This window comes from Pleurodeles waltl, chromosome 8 (assembly GCF_031143425.1).
Source record: "Pleurodeles waltl isolate 20211129_DDA chromosome 8, aPleWal1.hap1.20221129, whole genome shotgun sequence".
NCBI classification, from domain to species: Eukaryota; Metazoa; Chordata; class Amphibia; order Caudata; family Salamandridae; genus Pleurodeles; species Pleurodeles waltl.
In genome coordinates, this window is record NC_090447.1 from 516,523,887 (window position 1) to 516,548,868 (window position 24,982).

General features: G+C 43.6%; 1 long non-coding RNA gene across 1 annotated transcript in view; it reads right to left on the reverse strand.

The window, feature by feature from the left end:
- Positions 1-16,079, reverse strand: part of LOC138249120 (uncharacterized) — a 49,578-nt gene extending 33,499 nt beyond the window's left edge. The window contains exon 1 of the long non-coding RNA XR_011194729.1: positions 15,976-16,079. This is a non-coding gene — a long non-coding RNA (uncharacterized lncRNA). The remainder of the gene's footprint in view (positions 1-15,975) is intronic.
- Positions 16,080-24,982: the final 8,903 nt, after the last annotated feature.

The window sequence follows — 24,982 nt, forward strand, 5'->3', positions numbered from 1 at the left end:
TGAGGCCCAAGGTGCAACTGTGTCCTAGCAAAGGAAATAGGAGGACATTCAGCCCCATTTTACCAAATGGGGTGCATTCCTTTTGAAAATGACCCATAAAGATGGCAGAAGACCCCATAAAGCCACCCATTCCTAGAGTTTTCATAAAATAGACCCTCACACCATCGCTTACAATTGTGTCCAAGCCCCCAATGTTATCCATTGTTTCTGCTTTATATGATATAAATAAAGAATTCAAATCGGAAAAGGGGTGCATTGGAGGGGCGCATGTGCATCTCGAGGCATTGCAATGCTACAATATACATGTTGGGAAATTGTATCAATGGTAGGCAATGTTTGATACGACTGTGTCCAATCTCGCTAAAGAACCCTTACGTTGCTTCCTTTGTTTTAATATGATATACTTACCACTTGTTCAAATTAAAATGCCAATAAAAAGTTTTAAATAATATGCATATTTGTCTCATTTCTTAAACATACACACATCTCTCACAATGCATCAGTGAAGCCTGATAAATTAAAAATAATTTGGGAGAAATGGTGCATTTCACAGCACAATTTTCACTAACTTGGCTAAAGTGGCATAACATCTTAAAGGACTACACCCTGTCCTCAGCACCACTTTTTCCAGATCATACTTGGCATGAGCTCGCTGAGCGCAGCCTTGAGTGAAGTCCAGTGAACTGTGCACACTCAGCCTGGTATTTAACCACACCTTGTGCTCAGGGCTCCTGACTTCACAGCCGAAAGCACCGAGCAGACCAACTCTTCAGCTGTCTTAGATGCACAGACCATGGAGAGGGTGAGGAGAGGGGTGCAAAGGTCCTAAAACTAATAGCATTTATGTTTCATTAGACTCCTGAATTCCAAATGTCAGCCCTTTGTTGAGCCCGGATAATATCATAAAATAGAAAAAAAACAAATTCCTATGATAGGTGACCTGGATAAAAATCCTGAATAAACATGCCGTTCACCAGTATCTCTAAGAACCATGAATAAGCCACGAGAGGGCTTACAAAATAAGGTTCTGGCTTTTCTGTGTAAAATGTTGGAACCAGGACTTACTTAACAATAAAGATAGTCAAAAGACTCTGACATCTTGCATGGGCTCAATTCAATAGTAGAATAACTGTTGGAGAGAAGTAGGTCTTTCAGGGTGCATTCAAAGGAGCAATGCTTTGAGGACAAACACTCAAACCTTAGTTTGGTGCTTTGCTAAAGGCACTTCCGAAAGGCACATCATTCATGGGCTTCTTCATCCTCCATTTTCTCCACTAAAGAAATGGGATAAAGATTGATCTACACTATTCTTTCCACTCTTTCTTTTCCCTCTTAGTCCTGCTTGTGAGACTTATAACTTGGAGACTCACAGCCATCGGAGTAAGGAGCCTGCTCATCCATTGACTCACTCCAGTCTAATCTCTACCTTTTTTAGATGTTTTTTGGCTCACAAAGACCAGTAAAATACCCTAAATGATCCTCCGACAGACACTCTCCATGGCAATAAACTATATTCAGTTTTGTTTTACTTGATTAATGAGTACCCTCCACTATTCTCAATGTGGATGTTTTGTCAGAGCAGGCATTAAAAGGAGGCACACCATTATTTACAATGGGCCTCAATGGGCTTTGCAGGATTAGCGTAAAAATGTTTGACGTTAATCCTGCAAAGGGCCAAACTAGTATCAAAAATTCTGATGCTAGTTCCCTAGCTACTGCCATGGTGCGCCATATCTTAAATATGGCGCACACATGGTAGCGTTAGCGTGTGCTAGAAAAGTGGTGCTGCACTGTATGCAGCGCCACTTTTCATAAATCTACCTCTTGATCTTTCGGCTACACTTTTTTGTGCATCATTGATACGCAAACTGTACTAAACGCCACTTGTGACCTAGACTTTTCTTTTACCAACTTGCATAACTGCATAGCAGCAAGGAATACTTGGAATAATGCTATTAATGGTCAATACACCAGAGCGGTATCATCCTTCCGGGCTCTAATCATTAGAGAATGCTCCCACACCAGTCACATGTGTGAAAACGTCCATGATAAATTATGGGAACAACTGGTTTAACTGAAAAAGCTTTGTCAATAGAGAAACTTTCATTAATGGAAGACCCAAGGACAACTCACCCTTACGTGCAAAGTAGTAAGAGCAAATAAATCATTTTGCAGGTAGAAGGAAAGGAGGATCTGAGGATTTAGATGCCCTTTTTCAAGCATTTTCACAGTATGACCATGTGGTATTAATGGACTCAAATGGTTTGTGATGTGTAGATTTATGCCACTGTGGTGGGTGCAGGGGACCTTGAGCCTGGCTGATTGGGCAAGCAATTTGCAGAAAGGAAGCCCATTGGCTAAGTTCAGGAAAGGCACACCATTGCAGTCTTGGATATTTGTCCATTGGTTTTGTTTTAGCTTTGTGAAGCAAGGTTTTCTCTAATAACAAAGCAAATTTTATTGAGGCAATACGATAGTGGTAGCACTAGTTAATAGTCAAGAAATGGTGAAAAGGTTTATAATGTTGCTGTGGATTTGTGCTGGGGTGTGCGATCCACATCACAAAACAAGACCCCAGTCTGGGCCTAGGGTGATCTTTCACCTTTGGAAACCTACCAACCCCAGATATTTCTGGAAGCTAGATACCTGGAGGAATTTTGGGGGATGTAGCTTGTGAGGATGCCATCATCTCTTCCTGTCAAAAATAGCTTGCACAAGTCAAATATTAATTAAAAAGTTAATCTTCTCACATTTCTGTAAAGATGGTTCAGGAATGTGCACACTTGTACAAATGAAAACAAAATCTCACATGTGTGAATTGGCCTATTGTAAGTGACAGGAACAGGCCAAATATGTGACTGTGTTAAGTCAATAGAGTGTCCATGTGGTCTTCACAAAGTTACAGTTTTGGGCTATTCCTGTCCTGCATAATAGGACCACCCTGAAATGTGGGATGTTGTGTTTTTTTAGAGAAATGTGGGAACATTGAATGGTGGGAGGTTTGGCATTTTCGTGAAGTTAAGGAATTTCCTGTCACAGAAGAGGTAAGAAATTCTATTTTTCACTCACATTTGACATTTACAGGGGATTCTGGGTAATAAAATATATCAGGATTCATAGAAGGCAAATCACCATGGTTTCCCCTGTGTGTTTAGTGCTCTAATGTGTCTGGGGTTGATATATGCCCCAGGGTGCTTGCCAGAACCTGAACCTAAATACTGCTGACTCTCTCTGTGGTATGTTCCCATAACAAATGTCCCTTTTATTTATTGTATGCATCCCTACTCAGATCCATGGAAACCTATCCATGTCTGATAGCCTCACAAGCAGAAGCCTTAGGAAAGTACAGATTTGGATCAAGTCTTGGGTGGGACATGTTCCTTTGTGAGAAAGACTGACGACCATCCCATGACCACAGTATGGCAACCAGAAATAGATGTGTAGATTTTAAAAAATATATAGTTGTGAAATGTTTCTTTTGCTCAAACATAGGACGGAAAGCCCCGCCACATGCTAGGGTGAGTTGAGGCCCACTCCCAAAGCTAGCGGGTAAGCCTAATCATGAAGGCAAAAGAGATGCAAGTTTTGATTGTACTTCCGCTTTCTTTAATGTCATCCTTCTGCAATACGCCTCATATAGGTTGTGGGTGAGAACAGTGATCTCACTGATATTTAGGACTGCTTAGCCTTCACACACAGAATAATAAGCACTGTTCCATACTGTTCAGACCTAACTAGTTTTGTTGTTTTGAGTCTCATACACATTTGTTTTAGGTGTCCCAGTGAATCCTTTGCCTTGTGATTAACTACAGGATCACTGGTTTTGTATACCTTACTTTTTCACATTAGGATACACATGATAGATAGGGTTGATTGCACACACTTTAGCAGAAGCAATTATTGGTCCTGATGAAAGCCACAACACCTCTAAGGAGAGGTATTAGTTTGAAACATGTCAACCTCACATGTGCATTAACAGCAGATCTGCTTTTTTCCGCTTCAACTGGATTTTAATCCTGGCCCAGGAAAGCAGAAAAAAGTGAATAGTGTATCCTGTAGCCAGTTGTAACTTTTATTCACACTTTCACATTGATGCTCTGCTGCCCTTATCAACTCAGGCTCCTCGCTGTGGTAATTAGAAAACCATACTCTACAACCCCAACTTCCCTGAGTTTCTCCCTGTCAGTGACAGGGTTGTAGCCTGTACCTTGACTAGGCATCATGGTATGAGGAGATACCCAATGATGAAGCATGCCACCTAAGGTGGGTGATGGAATTTGTCCTTTTAAAAGGTTATTCCACTGGAGTTAGGTCTGCGTTTGTAACAGTAACCAGTTTAGATCCAAGGGTTTCTTGTTGTGTGAGTATTTAAGAAGAGTAGAGTTAACCCTTGCTGGTCTTAAAATCTCCTCAAACCCCAACTGTGTGATAACATGGTTTTCTACTGGCCAGCTAGTCAGGGAAATGGAGGTCTGGTTTTAACCAATAGATTTCTTAAGTCATACAAAATTGGTCATCAAATGAATACTGCACCATAAACAATGATTCAGTCACAGTTTTATGATCTGCGCTACTATTGCATAATTGATTGTACAGACAAAGGGCCAGAAGTACAAGGAAGTGTAGCAAAACATTTGATTGGAATTTATAATCAGCATTTTGGTGACCAGTAAAAAATGTTATGAACCAAACTATTAGTTAATAGGGCAGTTTAAAAAATTCAGGTTCAGAATGGGTCAAAGTTGGACCTACCTCATGAATATTAATGAGGTAGCTCACAAATTGAGACTCACTCCAATCATAGTCCATCTCAGAGATGGTGGTTTGCTAGAGTCAGCAGACCAGCGTTTCTCCGATTTCTTTTAATGCAGACCATTTTTGGAGACCCCTTCCCTTTTGTGAATGCATTAATACCCCAGCTCTGGAATCAATAATTTTCATCGTTTTGAGACTTGATTCCCATTGCAACCAATTCGCAATTTGGAAGGGATGCCTCCAACACCCCTCTTCCAAACTGCTAATCAGTACCCATTCGTAAAACCATGTTATAACTTGGTAAAAGTTTATAGCTTTCTAAAATGGCTTTAGTGCTTTCAAAAAACATTTTAACAGTCACAAACACTGAATTGGAATGTTTGCAAATGTTAAAATGCATAGTACACCTGGTCTCAGATTCCACAGGAAACCGCCCTCATATTTGGTATTTTCAGATTCCAGACGCTCAGTGCAGTGTTTCCTTGGTTATCTTTCTGGGATTTGTGTTTTCCATTTGAAGAGTGAGATGTTGAGTAAACTGTAGAATGTGGCACCTGGTATCCAACTTGTGCATCAACCATACTGCCTACCTATCCTTGCTCAAGAATCTAGGTGCCCCACTGCCAGGGCTCTCCTTCTACAGGCCAGTATACCTGCAAAGTATAGCAACAACATCCATTTGGCTTACCTCAGCCCTGCAACCATGACTGTGCTACCAGCCCATCACATGCACCAGCCACTTGGAGGGAGTGAGCAGGATCTGTCTGCCACTGCTGTTTCCGAAATTGGACTCCATCCACATGATCAAGGGTGGTGGATCAGTACTTTGCAGTTATGGTTGACAAGCTCTGCTCAGCACTCCTGGCCCAAACTAAATGAGACAATATCTCCATTTGTTAAGGAACAGGTCTCCAGAGATTTCCAATGGCCATGGGGCCCTGCAAGCATTAATAAAATGGAGCTGTTACCGGAAGGCCCAAAGAAGTTCATCTGAGCAACTGACGGACTGTAACCCCAGTAGGACGGTATTATTTTAATTGATATTTATGGTTATCTGTAGAAATGGGGATTTATGGGGTTTGTTGTTCAGTGTAAGTTTCAATGTTTTATGAAGTAATGGTGTGGATAGGAAAACTGAATAATTTCTTCCGGGTGTGCAGTTTTTTTTAAAAACATGTTTTTATTGGCATTTACCATGTACCATACATTATTCATGCTGTCAGCTGTTTCTCGTTCCAGTCTACTGGCGAATGCTTTCTGAAAGGTTTACATAATATGTACCGAAATGATCATTTCAATACATTACTTGTCACAGGTTGAAAGTCACATTTAGTCCAACATTTCGTATGCATTACTTCTAGAGGAAGTATGGTATAGAGGTTGTAGGAGCCATGAAAAACCTAGACCTACTGAATGCAAACAACAAACCAATACATAGTCAGTCCTGAGGATCCATCCGCCAGTCCATAATGAGAGAATCTCAAAGTGGGTATGTGCAAAGTAAGCTATTTTTCCTACAATTACCAATTTAAGGTTGGAGAGTCTGAGGGTGAGGGGGTGGGGGGGAGGATTGTGCGCAAAAGCACTCACCCAAGGCGGTCCAAGCATCCCAGTGAATGGGTGGTCTGATGGAAGTCAGAGCGCCAAGGACGAGTAGGCCCCCTCACCCTGGGATCTCACCATACCAATGAAGTGGGATTTCAGCATCTACGTCTTCTCTCATTCCCACTCTTTAAGTCATTTGATCATCATTGGCCAAAGCAACCTGAGAGTTCTGCCCAATCTCTCCGGGATGTGCAACCTGCTCAACTGTGCCATTTCCTGAATCCTTCCTTCAATCTTCCCAAGCCTCCAGCACCTCCGACTATAGTCCTGCCAGCGGCCATCTTCTCACACCCCGGGCATCCTCTGTAATCAACTCTCTCTCCTATGCCCTGGTCCAGGTTGTTCTGTTTCTCACCCAGGTGGGAATCACTGGGCCTGTACCCGCTTTCCAGTGCAGTGCTATTCGGTGCTTGGCCAGCACCAGAGCTAGGTCTATAAATTTAGTGCCAACCCTCCTGGGCCGTGGCCTAGGGAATAGTCCCAACAGGCACATCTCCCCTGTGCATTAAGAGTGCTGATCACTATCTCCCAGAACTAGTGCACGTAAGAGCATAGATCAGCTCCACATCATGTGACTGAAGTCAACGTCCGGGGATGAGCACTTTGGGCATGGCCTTGCGTCACCCCCATAAATGACTCGTAACCTAATAGGGGTCAAATACGTCATGTGTGTGTAGTTGAATTGGATATATTTTAATCTCATATTCCTGGAGATTCATCTGGGGTAGACCAGTACCTTATTCCATTCAGAGTCAGAAAGTTCCTGTCATAGCAATGTTCCCCATCTCTTTCTAATTGCCCCTAATGGTTTCCTGTCCATCCCCTAAAATGCCAGGTAGAGCCATTTCACCAAGTAATGTGCAGTGCCCAAGGTCACTAAAAGTGACCGTCTATCCACAAGTCTCCCAATGTCCGTAGCAGTGCCTGGTAGGTCAGAAATTGGCAAGGGGGCAAATCATATTAGGCAATCAGGTCATCTAATGAAATAAGTGCCCACAATTGGTAGCAATCACCCACTGTTACCAAACCTGCAGCTGTCCAAGTGGACAGCTGTTGTTGTGAGAAAAAGGATAGTGGTTCTCCATGTGGAAGTCCCACCAGTGGCAAAGACAATGCATAGAGGGGTGTCTCAGTTGTCCTTCAGAGGCATCTCTGCCAACATTTTAAAGCCACTTTCAGTAGCACCCCTAGTTGGGAGAAGGACCATTGCTGGGTGTAGGAGCCTTGCTAACAAACCAACCCCGTTGGCCCAATTCTTCCAGTTGTACTCTGTTCGGCAACTGAGTGATCTTACAGCTGTGCCGTCAGATAACAGAATTCAGAATCTGGAGCGCCTGATCCTCCCTCATCTGGTGGTCACCTGAGAACTTTTAGGAAAGTCCCTATTGTGCCCTCCATCCCAGATAAGTAAAGTCCAGATTAGTTGTCTGAACCAGGAGGGTGGTATTTGGACCCGTAGATTGACAAAGAAATATAAGAATCTTGGTAGCATAATCATTTTGGACAGCGAGATTCATGCCATAATTGGCAACTTCAAAGATCTCCAGAACTTAACACAGGATCTAACGGAACAGGGTGCACTGCCCAAATTACCGTTGTGAAGGTCATCCAGTGAGTGGAACACTCTAATTCCCAAATATCTAAAGAACACAAGTGCCAGGCTAGGCCCTGTGAAAGAGCCCGTGGTCATGGGGCTTCAGCTGTCATGGGAAACAAATATGTTTTGGTTGCATTTACGTGTAGTCCAGAAAGAATTGCGAAGCCCCGCAACAGGGACAGCACATTCATTGCTCCCTGGGGGCCATCATCTAGGTAGAACAATAAGTCACCCACATATAGGATATAATATGTTCCCTGCCTTCTAGCTTCACCCGCCACTCTTAACGGAAAATTCCAGCCAGCGGTTCAATGGCCAATGCAAATAAGAGAGGGGATAGTGGACACCCCCGCCTGGTGCCTCGAAAGATCTCATATTGGGCAGAGATAGCGCTTCCTGTTTTCACTCTGGCTGTGGGGTTCTTGTATAATGACCGGGCCCATTTCACCCAGTTCTCACCAAGTCCCATTTTAAGAATTACCCCAAAAAGGAAGTCCCAGTGCAATGAGTCGAAGGCCTACTCAAGGTTCACCAATATTATAACAGCATTCAGGTGAAGATGCATTTTTGGGTGATATAATATGTGGTATAACCTACAGAGGTTAAGGGAGATGCTCCTGTTTATGATAAACCTGTGCTGCTCACTATGTATTAGGGTTTGCATGTGGAATAGCAGTCAAAGGGCTAAGACCTTACTAAGGGTTTTAAAATCTATATTCAGCATGGAAAGAGGATGAAATGCTAAAGCGGGTGCGCCCAGAGTTTTGAGCTTGGGAGAGCACCAGTAAATCCATGGTCAACTCAGGCAACAGTCCAAGACACAGCAACTTCAATCGTGGGGCCAAAGCAGAAGCAAAGACAGTGTAGAATTCTGCTGGTAGCCCATCCGGGCCAGGGGTTTTCCCGAAAGCCATCTCCTTAATGGCAGTCATGATCTCCTGAACTATCACTGGGTATCCATGTGCCTCCTGTGCCCCAGCCCTGGGATCTTGTAATCTTAGGGGTAGAGGGGTTCAGAATTCTGCCAAGGGCCCTGTCAGGAGAAGCTCCAGGCACCTATAAAGATTTTAGTAATACTCAAGGAAGGAGGTATTAATGGCCTCAGAGTATAAAGTAGGGAGCCTTCATCCGATAGGATCTCTGTGATAAGCGCTCCCCTGGTGTCTGATTTAACCAGCCGGCTAGGAGTCTGCCCAGTCTACCCTCTTCGTCATGTGCCCTAATGTTATAATCCTTGTAGTCATGACAGTGGAGGTGCTCACGTACGGTATTATAGTGTTTCCTGACCTCTCTGTGCCACTCCTGTACCCTGTCCTCCGCCCCCAGCCAGTTATCCAACTCATGTAGTTTGTTCTCAAGTGCCCCAAATTCCTCAATTAACTTCCTCCTAACCCTGACCGATTGCTCCAAGGAATCCAGGGGGTAGACCTCCATACGGACGCCACCCCAATGGGGCCGCATTTTCAAAGTCAAAGCAAAGATAATCGGAGGCACTAAATCAGTGGTACTGGAACACTTTTCAGAGTGGGTGTTCTGCCATCAATGATATTTGTACAGACAGCATATTTTCTGTTGAAATGGCAACTAAATTTGCAAACATGCAGTTCGACTGAAAAAATATATCAAGCACAAATAATAACATGTAGAAATCTGGTTTCAGTGAATATTTTTTATTTGTACATCACCAAGTAAACTGTCTTGATTTGTTTTTATCCAATTAAAACTATTAAAATATCTTTTTCCACCACACTTGAGAATTACAAGAAAATGTGCTTCATTTGTGCTTTCCTAACTGCTGATATATTTTGAAATATCTGTACAGTTTATTTACAGGTTTTTAAATGAGTGTCAGTAAAAAAGACATACTACAGCCTTTCTTTTCACAAATCCAGTACCCCAGCAGGATTGTCACATAGTTCGCTTTGCAAAATCCTCTCACATTGCAGTCAAAGAAAGAAAAGTAAATATCAACATCCATGTTAAAAAAAAGAAATTGTCAGAAGACATAGCCTGACATTTGACATCTATTTCAACGCACAGCAAATATAACAAGCTAAAATAAACTAAATTTAAAGGCATCTTTATTGATCATTCACCTGCTAAATTCCTGTATTTTTATTTTTGGGGGGCTGCATCACCCCTCACATCCCTACTTCCAGCCCCTGTGCACTTATTGAATTTAGGCCCATATCAGAGCAACCTTTGTATTGTATATGTAACATTTTATTTAACCTTTCACAGGCTTAAAATGGGCACCTACTGTAATAGAACATTCTCATGTTTCCCATGTCAGAGTAGCTCAAACAATCCTATTTTTATTTTTTTCTTTTCTTTTCTCGGATTTCTAGTCGTTTTTATTTCATTATAATATCAGTACTACAAGCCCCAGAATGTAAAGAAAAACCTGTACTAACCTACTCATGCATGAAATGGAAACGTTTTGAGATTTAGGACTAGCTTGTAGTTTTTAGGGAGGCCTTATCTTACCAATAGCTTTTGGGTTGCCCCATGTGAGATGTTGGTAGTTCAACCATTCTTGATTTCAACTTTGCAATCTTTTACTTGAAGTCAACATTTATAATGGGAAAAACAAAACAACAAATGCCAGAATGGGAAAAAGCCCAGATGGGAAGGGGCACTCATGCCTATCGGATGGCAAACTTAAGTGGATTAGAAAAAAAAACACTGGCAATGTCTTTTTGATAGACATTAAGTAAAACACCCAAAATCATGTGTGATTGCACTGAATCCTCGGCTTCGTGCTGAACACCACCACAGTGTGCCCAGGGCAAGGCGAAGCATGCATAACAAGAACACCAATGAAAGGCTTTTTTAGAAAGCTAGACATTTTGCGGGTTGATCCCTTTAGGCTAGCACCAGTTGCTGGACAATAGTTTTCAGGATTACAATAGGCCCCTTTCTCAGACAACTATGAGGCCATTTAAGCAATTGTATCCTTTATTATAAGTCTGATGTCAGTTCATTAGTCACGTAAAGTGCATGTTGTGGTCAGTATGAGAGTAACTAATTTTGGCAGGTACAGACAGAGAGGTGTTAAAATTGGAGTGTTGTCAGCAGTTGCTGCAAGCCTTCTGCTGGAAGAAGGAGGAGTTGAGTTGAAATCCATTCTGTGGTTTTCAGCAATTACAAATCATAAGGCTTAGCAGTTTTCCACAGATGACGTTTGTAGTGATACAGATTTCATAATACCTTAGGCGAGACAGTGCTATCATATCAGAGTATTAATTAGTGTGTAAAAAACTGTTGTAATGTGCTAAATCTGCAGTGATGTAACAAAATGTGAGGGGGTTCCCCTGCAAAAAATGGTGAAGGGGCACCCCACACTCACAAGTAGTGGCTGAGAGGACCCCCTCCAATATGAGTAAGCCTGGGCCCCCCTCACCGCAGGGGCTGCAGGGGGGCCTCTGTAACACCCCTGTAAGTCTTCACTTACAAAGTGTACACCTAGCTTATTACCTTACAGTGTAACTGATGATCTTACTAGTACATACATTAATCTAGCCCCACTCACCCTGAGATCCCATTTACAGCTTACTAGGTGCACACTTATATTCCCTCCTGTCCCACCAATTATCTAGTATCTACAAACTGTATGAGGTTTATGTTATGATCTTAATATCCCCTACTTTTCTAATCCTACTCCGATCAAGTTTGCCAGTCCAGGAACAACAGACAATCATTCCACAAAATGTTACACTAACAAACTGTGCACCCGGGGCATGGCTGTCACATGAGTCTTGATCTGCGCCGGCCCAGCAATCATCCTGCTTTCTCGTAACTGTGGAGTTGCAGCGGGCAGCCCCTGGGCATGTCAGAGTGAAAATAGTCCCCCCAGCGACCATGGAGCAGGAGCCGGGAGTCGCCCAGAGGGTTAGCACAGAGTTGGGGGTCATCTGCTGCCTGGGACGTACGGGGCGAAGGATGAACTAGGACTGCTTGGGGCCATTGGCCCCCAAAGGCACTGCTCAGGGATGGCCATACTGTGATCTTCCCCCATAGGAGACTGCGAGGGGTCGATATAATACTATACTGTCCTCTGAAAGAAGATACCTGCATAAAGGGATGGGGATCATGACATAAGAGAGCTCCCAGGCTCATAGTCTAGCCACCTGAGAGGGCCTGAGTAACACTGATAATGCTGACAAGTGTTCACTTAATTGGAACGGCCTTTCCCTTGGGGACCATGAGACCCAGTTGGACAGTGCCTGCCCTGACCAGAGATAGACCCGGGACCTCATTAGACTCAGAACGCTCGTACTACTGGGGCAGACTGAAGCGTCAGCACAGCCATGCCTGACAATCGGCAGTGGTCACCATGGGCAAACCAAGGAACATACTAGTGACCACAGTGCCAGGGACAGAGGTGCCTCTGCTGCTTCCCCAAGGAGAAATGGTGGGTGGGGAGTAGAGATACTACTGACATTTCAAAACATCTGGATAAAGTTCTGGCTACCATAGTGGACACTATATTTACACTGTAGCAGGACGTTAGTGTGGTCTCGTTGGACCTGGGCCTGCTAGAGGTGGAACATTGCACACTGGTCGACCACGTCAAGGGTGTAGAATCCACAGTTGGGGAGCTCAAATCTGAACAAAACGCACTGTCTCACAAATTGCAAGACATGTCCGAAAGGGTGCATGTACTGGAACAAAGGGCAGAGGGACGTAACTGCTGCAAAAATATCTGAGTGGTGGGACTCCCTGAAGGCGCAGTGGGGACTGACATGGTGACATTTTTTGAGGGCTGGCTCCGGACAGAGGCAGCTCCCAACCAACTTACACCTTCTTTGCACTGGAGAGGGCTTATAAGGTACCAGCCCACCCGTTGGTGCCTGGATGCCTCCCCTCGCCGTGAGGCGGCATAGCTTCTACATTATAGGGACAGAGACATTACACTCCAGGGAGTCTGCGGCAACAGCCCTTTTATGGTGGACAGCAGCAAGGTTCTGATGTTCCCTGATTTTACTGAAAAGGTCCAGGCACAGCGAGCATCCTATTAAGCAATCAAGAAGGCATTCCACAAAGAAGGAATACAATATTTGCTGACATTTCCTGCAATATTAAGGATTATCCTGGATGGCATCACCCACTTTTGTGAAACCCCGGAAGAGGCATGTATGTAGCTAGAGGTATATAAAGTTGGTATCCCACTCTCCAGGGCTACACCCAAGCTCAGGGGTCCCAGACAGTGGACTATGAATTAGACCAGAGGTGCCTCTAGGGGGACCTCTCTGAAGAATCTCTCCGCTTCCCAGATGGAACGGGAAAGAGGAGCTGCACTACAGGCACTGGCAGAGATAGCGCTGATGCAACAGATGAATGAAGTAGTTGGCACCCCATCGGAACATGGATCCCTAGCTTCAGACTCGGTGGCATCCAACATTACTGGGGAGGCTTTCCCCAGTGTGACTTGCCAGACTGCTGAGGATATAATATGAACAGATGGCACTATAATTTACTCATTCCCCCTAGTTGGCAGAAGTGGGGTTGTGTATGACACGGGCTGTGGCCTCACTCAGTGGCTGCAGTTTATGCCTCAGAACCGGAGTTGAGGATTAGGATTAGGATTATGGACCGTGCTGGGGGCTTTGCTCAGGTAGCTCCCAGGGCAATTGATTCACCTGGGTCCTGAAGCCTGGTTAATTGTGATAAACTGGGCTGGTGCAGTGACTTGGGACCCTCTCTTCTCTCACCTACCCCCAGTAGGATTGCCCCTGCCATGCAACTGGAGGTGGTAATCTTCTAACGATGACTTTGTTTTTCAGGTTTGGGCAGCCGGTTGTTGGTGGGCTGTTCTTGGGTGTGGGAGTTTGTAGTTGGTGTTGTACTTGTTGACCCTGACGGTCACAATATAGTTTGTTCCTGATGAAAGAGGGTTGAGGGGACCTGGGGTTACTTGTATGGATGCTTTGCACGCTTTGTAGATATGGCTGACTCTAAATATACACTATCTTTTATGTCTCGGAATATTAGGGGGATGGGATCTGCTCCCAAACTTCATAACATTCTTCGGCATTTGAGAAGGCGAGGTGCACAGATAGTTATGCTGCAGGAGACACACCTTATGGGCAAGGAGACTCAGCACTTACAATGTAGGTGGCCAGGCCAGATCTACGCTACCTCCTATCCTAGGTACTCCCAGGGGGTGCTAATATAGATCCGTGCGGGAACACCTTTCAAGTATACGCACTCAGTTATTGAAAGGGATGGTCAGTATGTGTTGATCAAGGGCAGATTACTGGGCAGGGAAGTAACCTTTGGGAGTGTCTATGCCCCAAACCAGGACCAGGTGGCATTCTTTCAAACATTATCTAACCCTTTTGGCATCTCTGGTGACAGATGATCTTATTCTCGGAGAACATTTTAATTGTGTGGCAAATGTTGAATTGGAAAGGTCCACCACTCCTATGCCTGGGGCTCCAGCACATATGATCTTGAAAGGTTTCAGGCAATGGCTGAAACATTGGTAACTGTGGGAGGTCTGGAGGGTCCAACACGGACAGACATGTGACCACTCGTACTATTCACACATTCATTAACTGTATACCGGACGCGATTTGTTTACTTGCTCGACCTGACTGGGCCCACATGTGCTTCTCATGGAATACCTAAGGTGTACATTGTCTGACCATAGCCCCCTGTTGTTAAAGTTCCAACCTGTTGAACAACACTCAGTGATACCCACCTGGCGCCTTAACCCACTGATGCTTGAAGATACGTTTCAAGATTTCAATCCAGACGGCCATCTCTGAATACTTTAAACATAATCAGGGCTCAACGACTAATATAGATGTAAAATAGGACGCACTCAAGGTGGTACTGATGTGGTTAGGGATTGGTAGATTTGGGCGCTGAGGAGGGGCTGTTAGGTCAGTTAGTAGCGTGAGGTAGCAGATGGGGGACACAACACTTCACGCTGTTGCAGGGACAGCTGGCGAGGACAAATTGTTGAGCCCTCCTCCACATCTGTTTTTCTGTACAGGTGTCGGTTAAAAAAGTGAACTTTCTGAGGAAACTATTTTAAAGCTTGCTTTATTGGGTTTTCCAGGTTGGGTGGCTGAAACTTAGTTGTTGCTTAAGACAGGTGGCAGGGAAGCATAAGGGTCACAACATGCGCCCGAAGAGATGGGGCAGGGCAGGGCAGACCTTGCCACAGGGAGCACAGGGGGTAGATAGATTGCTGGGGCAGGGTGAGCGTATGGTGAATGAAATGAGAAGAGTATGGTGAGTAACGTTTGGATATTTGTTTTGGGGTTGGTTCATGTTGGGTGGGGTGCTTATGGGGGGGGGGAGGTGAAATAGTTGAGCTTTGTATTAGTGAGGCAGGGTTGTTGACATGTTTTATGCATTTAAGTTTCCATAGTTCACCTGTCCTAATAAAGCGTCCTTTTGCTCTTTGGTCTGGCTGGGTCATTATGCGCCCTCCTCCACTAATGTGCGTTAGAGAAATGGATATAAATCTCCCATAGATTTAGACACCTATCTTTTTTGAGACAAGGGGCCATCTAACAAAAAAAACCTGATATCCCAAGTCTTCATCACACACAACGTTAATTAGGTTAAGCTCGGTTTCAGGGCACACAGTCCCTGATGGAGAGAGGACAAGAAACAAGGCTAACAATGCTTCCTTTTACTCTGTTAATCACCCACAGCTTTGGGAGATCCGGGCGCCTGTCACTCCCGGGTCCCTGTAGTACACGGGAACCTTAGCGGCCTCGGAGGGTCACATGAAAGCCGCTAACAAAGGGCCCTTTATTTTGGACTGTGTGGAAACATTTATTTTAGTTTAAGGAGCGTGCAGTGTAAGGAATATAAAATAAGCCTGTCACAATCAAGGCCATGTTCACATGGAGCCCCCGCAAGGTTATCCCAGTGAATGTCGCAGCTCCTTTGACAACAGTAAACAGAAGCTTTCAGGAAAGCGTCTATCGGCCAAAAAGTTCAAAGGGAACCTTTCCCACACAGTTTAAATAATACACGTGAAAACCTCAAATTACCCAATTTAGACGAAGGCATCCTTTTTCTAGGCAGCAATAGTCAGCCACTCCTGTTTTCTTCTGAATAACATTTCCCTGTCCCGGTCTCGCCGGGAAGACCCGGAACTCTCACTCGTATTTGCAAATACAGTCTTACATTACAAATACTACGACTCTTGGAATGAAATGGAATATGAACATTTTGGTATCGTGTTTCCCTCTAGTGGTCAATATGAAAAATTAAATCACTTTTCTAACTGGGGACTTTCGGCTGCGCGTAGGCGTGATTGTTGGATATGAGCAGTCATGATGGGACGTCTTTCTGTATGTATGTATGCATGCATTTATTTATTTGTGTACAGCGCAGACATTCCATAAAGGTTCTAGAGCACTTTACAATATACAAGGATTGTTCCCTAAAACAAATTGACATATGCTGCAGAAGTGATGACATTTGAGTAACAGGTTGTCGACTGATGCTATGTTCTGGACGGGGAAGCAGTGCAATACCACCATATAAATTGACCCCCCTATAGTTGTCATTAGCAACTGCATGCGTGCATTGCCGACAACCAGCTGTGGGAAACGGTCTTAATCCACCATCAAATGACGAGCAGTAACCTATATGCTTGCACAGGAGATACACAATTATAAAAGAACTCTTTAGGGGCTACCTAGGAGCGGCAGGGAAACAACGCACTGGTTACAGGCAGTCAGGATAAATGTTCTATAGGAGCGTTTCATGTCGCCTACTCATCGGGTCCCTGACTGCTTAGAAAATGAGATAATATTAACAGATTAATAAAGTGTATATAAAAAAAGAAGCTAAACGCTAAATGTAAAAATTTAACATGTTCCATAAATGTGAAGACATTTGAAATTGGAGGCTAAAAATTAAGTTGGTGTCCTCAGATTGGTTCATGCGAGCACTGTAAATGTATCATACAGAATATACTAGTGATGATGCATGGTCTCAGTTGAATTTAGAAAAGCCCTATCCTTCCATTAAAATGAAAATTTTGTATATTTGTTTGTGAATTGCATAAGTTTTTTTAATCATTTGTGTATTTGTTCGGTGGATACTTGTTTCTGTTTTTTTGTGTATTGTTTTGATGTTCAAATCATCAAAATTGCTTTCTCCGTGGGTCTCCGCTTCCAGTAATCACTTGGTGGGGGTCCCCAGATTTCAATATTGATTCAGTACTGGCCCCCAGATTCCAGGAATGATTAAATTGGGTTCCACAGAAGTCAAAAGATTAAGATACCCTGTTCTATAGGGTCCATCTAAGAAGCTAAAGCATACCCCATAGCACATACTAGTTACATGCAGCCAGCATAAATGTTCTATATGCTCCCTATAAGAAGCTAAAGAGGAGTAGCTCACAGCCTGTACTAATTATAGGCAGTAGGGTTACATGTTCTAAAGGGCCTGTCAAGAAGCTAAAGAGGAGTAGCCCACATCATGTTCTAGTCCCAGGCAGCCAGGATAAATGTGCTATGGGGTCTACAGAGGAGCGACAGAGGAGTGACCCACAGGAACTGCACCCTGCTGCAGTCAGCCAGAGTCAATGTTCTGTAGAGTTCACTGGGGAATGACAGGAAATAGAGTCATAGTGAATGCGGTTTAGAAGCTATTCAAGAATTGACAGAGAAGCAATCCCCATGCATGCCTTCATCACTGTCACAGATCACATCCGCATGAATATGGATGCAGCAGACATGGCAACCTTCCTCCTCCTGGACCTCTCTGCAGTATTTGTTCCGGTCTCCCACCCCATCCTCATCCAAAGCATACACAACATTGGAACCCAAGGACATAGACTCCAATAGATCTGCTCCTTCCTGACTGTAAGGACCCAGTCAGTCAGCCTGACTCTGTACACCTCAAATGCCTGTGACCTCATCTGCAGAGTTTCTGAAGGATCCTCCCTGAGTCCGACCCTCTACAATGCATACATGATCCCTCTAGCCAGCACAGTCTGCTATCGTGACTTGAAGGTCCTCTCCTATGCCTCCGACACACAGCTCATTCTCTCCCTCACAGACAAGATGGCCAGTACCCAGATCAGGTTCAATGCCTGCATGAAGAACAACTGTCTGAAGCCGAACACTGGCAAAACTAACATTGTGATCTTCAGGAAGAACACTTTTCATGGGACTCTAGCTGATGGCCAATAGAGCTACGACTGACAGCACCAAGAACCACAGTATTGTCATCGACAGCAAACGCAACATGGTCATCCAGGTCAACACTATCACTGCCTCATGCTTTCATACCCTGATGATGCTGAATAAGATTTTCAAATAGTCACAATCAACACTAAGAAAGCCCTCATGCATGCCATTGTTGCAAGCAAGCTGGAATATGAGCACACTCTCTATGTCGGGATCCACAAAAACACAACAAAAGGCTGCAGAACATTCAGAACTCGGTGGCCATAATCACTTTCAACTTTCCACGGTGCACTTACATCACACCATACCTGAAGGAGATTCACTAACACAAACTGGCACAATTCAAGCTCCTCACAGGTACGTTCAAGGCACTACATAACACTGGTTCAGCATACCTCAACAATTGCAATTGCTTTTACAAACCTTCCAGAAACCTCTGCTCATCTGGACTCCTACTTGCACACATCCCACACAAGCAGAAAACCAGATCCAGAAATTGAGCATTCTTCTACATCGCGCTTAAAATGTGGAATGACCTCCCACTCCACAAAAGGGCCTCCTCCTCACTTCTTGATTTCTGCAGTAACTGAAGACATGGCTTTTGGATGAGTCCTACTGAATCCTAGGTTAGGTTCTGAACACACCTGCTGAGCACCAGGCTACCTTCCTGGGTGATAGTGTGCTCTACAAATCTGCAAAGCATAACATAACATTTAACATATAACACATAAGACATACCACACAACATAACACAACACAACTTAAGATAACACAGCACAACAGTGCAGGTTCAGTGCAAGCTAATAAAAACAGTACACAGTCATGCATATGAAATATAAGGGAGAAAAAATGAACTTTTGAGTTTCCTAAGGTGAGATGCAAAGATGTGCAAATCTCAGAATGATCATTAAATAGACCTGACCTGAAACACCCCAGATCAAGGCAGTTACCAAAACCACATTCCACTACAGACAGGTTATACAAGAGTTCTGCAGATACTTAGAATGAAGCCATTATCTTTGTTTGGCCTATTGTAACAATATTGAAACCGGCATCCCATGAAAGGGAGGGAACAAATTACAAAGGGCCTGGAATCACTCAGATCATCTCACCTCAGCCCTGAAAGCCCCTCACTTGCTCTTGGTGTGGAAGTTCACAGCTTTCTATGCCTTGCACAGGGCACCCCGGTTGCCTCCTTGACTGCCCAAGAAAATCTTCTCATCTTACCACCTTACCAACAGGCATGTGCCATAGGTTGGCATTCCAAAACGTCCTTGTTGTTCATCCCGCTACATTCAAGCTGTGAGTTAGAAGTGTTCTCTGCACACAGAGGTCGAAGTGGGCAGGGGAACTGGGCAACAACAATCCCAGGATGTATTAATTTGATCAAAACTGTTTCCATGCTTTTTATTTAAAAAACAGTTTTTCCTGAATGGTTGAGTTGATGCAGGTTGAAGGGGGAGAAGAAGGGACTCCCCTACCATGAAGTGAGAGAAGGGAGAGCCAGCTTAAGAAGAAACAAGCCTGCTCCATGGTGCTTGCTACCTTGGAAAAATGTAAATGTTCACAAAAGTTCATCAGCAAATCTAAAGGCTGATTAGCAGTCAGATTAGACTTTAATTGATTGAATTTAGAATATGCCTAACAACCTAACATTTGAAAGCACTGTAGACATTGAAACAAAATCTTTTTGCTAATTTTTCAGCAGTCCATTTACACTGAGTGTATCTTATAATAGATTTTAAAAACTAACGACTTATTCACAATGATTTCTGTCACAAGTTTAGGCCTCTTAGACACCATCAGAAAAATAAAACTCCCGAATGAAGACTGATGAGATCTGGGTCGGAGCTTGAAAACACTTTTGCATTCCCTAAGTCTGTGCAGCTAATTTGGAAAAAGCAGATTCCTGATCCATAATGTGCAAAAGTGGAATGTGATTTGCCACTGTCAGCGCACATTGCAAACTCTTGGAAGTTTCAGGGGAAAGGAGGGTGGTACAGGACCATTCCTTGCCCCTTGCAATTTGAAATGAAGGGCACAAACCCTTTGTGACTGCTCACGCCCTTGAAAAACATGGAACAGTTACTGAATTGTGAAGGAAGGTGGTGACTGTTTCCAAAGCGTGACCTGTCAATATTTGACAACTTGTGGTTGTACAAGTTGTGAACATTGGGTAAAGCAGGCAGCATGCCCCATTAATAATTTGGCAGATTGTGTGACATTGTAACACCTGTCCCTTTCAAAGGAGTGGGTCATAGTGCCAGCACATTATGGATACAAATGTTGGGAAGATGTCTTTTGTCTAGGCAGGCCCATGTGACAGCGTTTGTGTCACAATGATGTCTGATGCTGACCCCTCTGACATAAACATTAATGAGGTAGGTAGTTTGCTCCTCACCACGAACAATGCTATTGCCCTGCGATTGGTTAGAGAATCTTTACAGTGCAAAGGGTGATGCTGCTTGCATGACAACACAAGGATTACACTTTTTTTTAAATGTAGAACACATATTACTCAGTACAGGATATGGGAGCAAAATTCAGCACCTCTGTATTTTGTGGTTCTCTACTGTGGCTCTGTTGAGTTCCCCCACTTTGTATCACAAAATGTGGTGCATTCCACAGATGTCAGACTTCCACTTTTGAAGCAGATGAAAGGAGTGCCCATTCCATAAACTGTTGTTCTATGATGTGGCTCACGTTTTATCATGTTAGCCATTTCCTATTAGTGGAACTGTTTTTCAAATTTGGCCAACAATGATTCACCGAAAGCCTCACGATCATTCCTATGATGGTGCAGAAAACACAAGTGGAAGGCTATGTATTGTGTTCTGGGGGTGGCGCACATCAGTAGGGGAGTCTATACGCTTTGCTCAGACGTGAAATGTTTTGCTGACCCCATTTTGCAAGTCTGAGGGCAATTTGCTTTAGTTGAATTTCACATTGGTAGATGGAGGACTCCTTCTCTGGAACCCTCCAGTCCTAGATGTGCATCTCTAAAGCACCTCGGTATTGCTAAAACCCATAATCTTGTTATCCCAGCAACTATTTTCCCAGGACTTTTCACAGACCTTTGGCAAATGAAGGCATGAATCCATAAGTGAAACTGTGAAGCATGTTGCAATATACAGTTTGTATGCCTTATTGAATAATTAAGCTAAACATACGCTTCCCTATGATGGTCAGTGTGCACTGGGTTCTAAATAGCATGTGGTCCTACCAGAAGCTGTTCCAACTTTACAGTGATCCACATGGTAAGGCACATGACCAAGCATATGTTTGTATTCTTCCTAGCCTCCTCCCTGCACTGGGACCCCAGGTCCACCATGACAAGGGCCTCCGCATTGCTTCAGTACAGATGTGCATTTGCCAGTGCTTGTGACACATTGTTTGTGCCTTATACAGGGAAACATATGACAAAGATAAGGCTAGGATTTGGCTATGAAAGATGCGGGCAGGGCTTAGGCAGGAAGAGTTGTGGTCACCTGTTGCTTTTCATTTTATCAAACAATGGTAGAATTTTCTACTTTACTGCACTCATATCTTTCTGTGGTCCTTTCAACCACAGTATATTATTTTTCCCCTTAAAATAAATTGAAGATAAAAGATGTAAACCCCTGCTCCCTCCTTGGGATGTTAAGCTGCTTTGTGACTGTGGCTACGAGTAACTCATATTTTGAGGTTTATATTTGTCCAGTGCAGAGCACAACAGCTATTGCCACAGTGGAGAATGTTCAACCTTAGTCATTTTGTGGGTTGTTTGTGACACATATGAAGTTTCGTACAAAGGTATTAGGATATAGAAATGGGTTTGACTCTTCTGAGGACAAGTAAGGGGAGTAATAGGACCCCTGTGTAAAAAAAACTCTCTATTTGAGTGGGAGCATGCTTAGTGGTGAAGACCCTCCTTTACCACAGTGGATCCTGGGGTGTAGGTTAAGCTTCTGACCCATTGCGGATTCCTTGGTTTTGGGCTGAACAATCTCTTAGCTGACTCCCAGTGTCTAACATATATATTTCTCCACCCTCTGACAGAGCTCTCTCAGACCTAAGACCTCAGGTCTGTGACCTCCTCAGTACACCTCTGACAAGCTGTCTCACACAAACTCTCTATTAAACATTATGAGACACATGATAGACTCTTCATACAAATTGGCTCAAGCATCAGAGTAAATATTCTCTTAGATAAAAAAAAGTGATTGTGAACCAAATATACATTCGTCTCTTGACTTTCAGTCAGTTAGCATTCACTCTTGATTCTCTGCAGGCGCTTAGCTAGCAAATGTGCAGAAGATGCTGAAGGACTGGTGCAAGGGATTTAAGGGGCATAGTGTATCCAGGTTATGGCTGTCTTTTACTATCCAGATGGAGCCTATAAGCCCTTTTCCTTGCTGGCATTATAGCCTATGGTACCCTTGCTATGCCACTGATTGTTTGACCTCACTCCCAATTCAGCATCAAATCACACCGCTACTGGTAATCAACAGGTACAGACAATTCTCAGACCACAAGATGCTGCCCAAGTGCTCTTAGATATACACTGCTGTAGAGTCCTGATTTACTAAAAGAGGCATTGGGCAGTGCAGTGTAAAAAACAGCTGCAATTCGTAGCACCAACACCCCAATTTTGTGTTCAACCAGATTTATTAGGCATTGCATGCCAATGATGACAGTGGATGTGCACATGTAAACAATGCCACGCAGCGTGCAGTGCAAACTTTATTCACATTCTAAACAGCATTGCATCACATAGCAAAACAGAAAAAAAGCAGAAGCCATAAAACAAGTGGAATTGAGCCTACGCCTATTCACACACACACAACATGCAGAGAAGACTCCAAGACCAAGAATGGCACAGTGTGGGAGTCAAGAGGGGCTGTACCAACTTGGGAGTGAGGAACCATAAGGCTGTGGTGGGTCGTTGGTTGTGGATGGGGAACTATTCTTCACAGAAGAGGAAATGGAATTCTTAATTGCACTGGTCAACACAAGAAAAAACCTTTTTTTAAATTTCAAACTTTCAACTGGGAAGGAAGCTTCACTGTGGAATGAGAATGAGATTAACAGTGCAGAGGCACTCCCCCTTCTCACTCCCAAATAACTTATGCATTAGGCACTGAAAAACTGCTGCTGCGCATGCCAGACCACATGGTATTCACTTAAATTGGAAACACCCAAAATGTGTGATGAATTCTGAGCGCTTCCTGGACATTGGTGTGAGAGTAATCTGATGATACACAGCCAAGAGCTCTATAGTCGAGAACCAATTAGCCCCCTTCAAGCTTGACAGCATCTCTGTGATTTTTGGTAGAGGAAAGCGATCAATGACAATGTTATTATTCAGGTGTCAAAAATCTACAAAGAGACGGTCTTTGCCATTACTATGACTTGCCACCAATACTGGTGAAATCCAGTCTGAACTCTTTTTTGGTTTGATCACATCCAGCTCCACTAGCTTGACCAGCTCCTCCGAAACCTCCACCTGTACCATCATTGGTACCATCCTTAATTTATGTACCTTAGAAATGGCATCGCTATTGAGTACAATATTGTGCTCAAAACCTTGTAGCATTCCGAAACCTTTGCTGAATACTTTTGGAAACCTTTTTGCCATGTCATTTCCTACAAAATTTCCTTCATCCACCACCAACACTTTCTCAGCGCTATGCGGGTCTAGGACAATATGTAGAGAACCTTGATCCTGCCATCACAGGACAGACGGTCCTTTCTTCACTACATATAATCTACCTCTCGTGTGTGATCCCTTAAAAAAAGAGGACAACCACCTGAACCCCAAAATGTCAATTAGTTCACTAGTGTAGCTCTCAGGATTAATATCAGATGGTGATAAGTGTGTGGCAATTTTCTCCACAAACTTGTTCCTCCATATATCCTCATTGACAATAGTGAAAGGTGAGCCTGAATCCACATATATTCTAATGGGGACACCTCCTGTTGTCATGTTGCATTCATGCTTGCCTTTGGCACTACACTCATTAATGTTAAGGACAAACTTCTCTTGCGAGTGCATGAAGCTGTCCAACTTCGTAATTTCTTCTTCTATATCACTCTCACTTGGACCTTTGTGGATGCACTTCTCTCACTTGGACCTTTGTGGATGCACTTCATGGCCAACAATGCCACAACTGCTGCCTTTTTGCTTGAGTCCAGGGCATGTTTTGCAATACGCTAAATGTTCTTTGTTGTCACACTGATAATACTTTCTGTCTTTACCCTTATGTTTCTTCTTGACATTACTCCTTTGATGTTTCCATTCTTTGCATGCCACCACTTTACAAATACTATCTAGCTATTTATTAGATTATTTTAGTTCCATGGTACATCTTCCTGAAATCTCCGCCTTGCATACTATGGCTAGTACGTCCACAAATGGAGAATGCCCATTAATCCAAAAATGCTCCTATATGGCTGGGTTATTGGTGTGCATGATTAATTGATCCCTGATCCAATCATCATGAATGACTCCATACTTACAGTCAATTGCCAGTTTCGTTAAGTCTGCCACATAGTCCTCAGCAGATTCCCCCTTACTCTGTGCTGGAAAAATCTAAACCTAGTAATGCTAATACATGCTTTTGGTGCAAAGTATTTATCTATATCTTGTAGCTCAGCCACAAAAACATTAACATCCCCACTTACAGTAGCCTTCGGCATACCACTGAATGTTTTAAAACCCTCAGGACACATTGAGGGCAGGAGAATTATTTTCTTTTGATCCGCTAACATCTTATTAGATTCATCAATTGCAGAGATGCAATTAACAAAATATTCCTTCCATTCCACCCACTTCATAGAAGGTACCGTTCCTGACACTCAAAATGCATGTGGG